Source organism: Trichoplusia ni, unplaced genomic scaffold (genome assembly GCF_003590095.1).
Source record: "Trichoplusia ni isolate ovarian cell line Hi5 unplaced genomic scaffold, tn1 tig00003539, whole genome shotgun sequence".
In the NCBI taxonomy this organism is placed as follows: domain Eukaryota; kingdom Metazoa; phylum Arthropoda; class Insecta; order Lepidoptera; family Noctuidae; genus Trichoplusia; species Trichoplusia ni.
Window position 1 is genome coordinate 5,001 of NW_020800416.1, and position 2,351 is coordinate 7,351.

General features: G+C 46.5%; 1 non-coding gene across 1 annotated transcript in view; it reads right to left on the reverse strand.

Annotated features, from left to right (window-relative positions):
- LOC113507965 overlaps positions 1-1,793 on the reverse strand; it is a 1,904-nt gene extending 111 nt beyond the window's left edge. Inside the window, exon 1 of the ribosomal RNA XR_003401951.1 lies at positions 1-1,793. This exon is cut by the window's left edge and continues 111 nt beyond it. This is a non-coding gene — a ribosomal RNA (small subunit ribosomal RNA).
- Between the last annotated feature and the right edge of the window lie 558 nt (positions 1,794-2,351).

Sequence of the window (2,351 nt, forward strand, 5' to 3'; positions counted from 1 at the left end):
CGTGTCGGTCCGAAGACCTCACTAAATCATTCAATCGGTAGTAGCGACGGGCGGTGTGTACAAAGGGCAGGGACGTAATCAACGCGAGCTTATGACTCGCGCTTACTAGGAATTCCTCGTTTATGGGGGATAATTGCAAACCCCAATCCCCAGCACGAAGGAGTTTCAGCGGGTTGCCCGGGCCTCTAGGCCAGGGAGAACATGCTGATTCCTTCAGTGTAGCGCGCGTGCGGCCCAGGACATCTAAGGGCATCACAGACCTGTTATTGCTCAATCTCGTGCGGCTCGAAGCCGCCGGTCCCTCTAAGAAGAATTTTAATACGTCGCCAGTGAGTTGCGTGACGCGTAGCCACGCACACCTAAATGACGACGCCTATTTAGCAGGCTAGAGTCTCGTTCGTTACCGGAATTAACCAGACAAATCGCTCCACCAACTAAGAACGGCCATGCACCACCACCCACCGAATCAAGAAAGAGCTGTTAATCTGTCAATCCTTCCGGTGTCCGGGCCTGGTGAGATTTCCCGTGTTGAGTCAAATTAAGCCGCAGGCTCCACTCCTGGTGGTGCCCTTCCGTCAATTCCTTTAAGTTTCAGCTTTGCAACCATACTCCCCCCGGAGTCCAAAATCTTTGGTTTCCCGGAAGCTGCCCGCCGAGCCATTGTAGTAACGTCGGCGGATCGCTAGATGACATATTTACGGTTAGAACTAGGGCGGTATCTAATCGCCTTCGAACCTCTAACTTTCGTTCTTGATTGATGAAAACACCTTTGGCAAATGCTTTCGCTGATGTTCGTCTTGCGACGATCCAAGAATTTCACCTCTAACGTCGCAATACGAATGCCCCCAGTTATCCCTATTAATCATTACCTCGGAGTTCTGAAAACCAACAAAATAGAACCGAGATCATATTCTATTATTCCATGCACGAAATATTCAAGCAGCATTTTGAGCCCGCTTTGAGCACTCTAATTTGTTCAAAGTAAAATTGTCGGCCCACCTCGACACTCACCGAAGAGCACCGCGATAGGATTTTGATATTGAACCGGCGTATTACCGCCGGCTCACCGACGATATGCTCCGCAGACGTGTCAGTATCACCGCGGATGCGGTGCACCGACAGCGCGGCGCACAAATGCAACTACGAGCTTTTTAACCGCAACAATTTTAGTATACGCTATTGGAGCTGGAATTACCGCGGCTGCTGGCACCAGACTTGCCCTCCAATTGTTCCTCGTTAAAATATTTAAAGTGTACTCATTCCGATTACGAGGCCTCGTAAGAGTCCCGTATCGTTATTTTTCGTCACTACCTCCCCGTGCCGGGAGTGGGTAATTTGCGCGCCTGCTGCCTTCCTTGGATGTGGTAGCCGTTTCTCAGGCTCCCTCTCCGGAATCGAACCCTGATTCCCCGTTACCCGTGACAACCATGGTAGTCGCAGAAACTACCATCGAAAGTTGATAAGGCAGACATTTGAAAGATGCGTCGCCGGTACTGGACCATGCGATCGGCAAAAGTTATCCAGATTCATCAAAATTAACGACTTCAGACACATGGCCATCCGTCGATTGGTTTTGATCTAATAAAAGCACTCATCCCATCACTGGTCAGAGTTCTGATTGCATGTATTAGCTCTAGAATTACCACAGTTATCCAAGTAACTGAGTAAGATCTAAGGAACCAAAACTGATATATTGAGCCATTCGCGGTATCGCCTTAATACGGCTTGCACTGAGACATGCATGGCTTAATCTTTGAGACAAGCATATAACTACTGGCAGGATCAACCAGGGAGCTTCATTCATATGAAAGACGTTCTCGTTCGTTTCGATTTTCGATTGCGGTGGTACACACGTATACCGTCCTCTCTCTATATCGATACTTACGAGAAATCCTCATTCCCGCGCGTCGACGGATTAACGCAGACGCTTGTACGGGCGAGCTCGTATAATAATTGAGACGAATATTGTTTTCGACGACGACGACGACGACTACGACGACGCCTATAAGGGTACAATATAATGAAAAAACCCCGATGGTGAACGTTCGTATCGAGACACGATTTCATTCACTTTAATAATAATCTCGGTTAACATAATAAAATACGTCAAACAACGATTTAATTGCCCGGATTGTACAGAGTCCGTATTCACTATATTCATTGTTTAGTTTATATATGTAATCATATAATAATGCGTATATAGAACAATACTATTTACACAAAAATAAATAATCGTGATTGAACTCGCGAAAGATTCACATTAGCGTATCCGTGCGCGTTTGAATCGATCACGTCACGATTAAAGTCATATTTTATAACATTTGAACCGTTAACGAATCGTAACGTTGTTA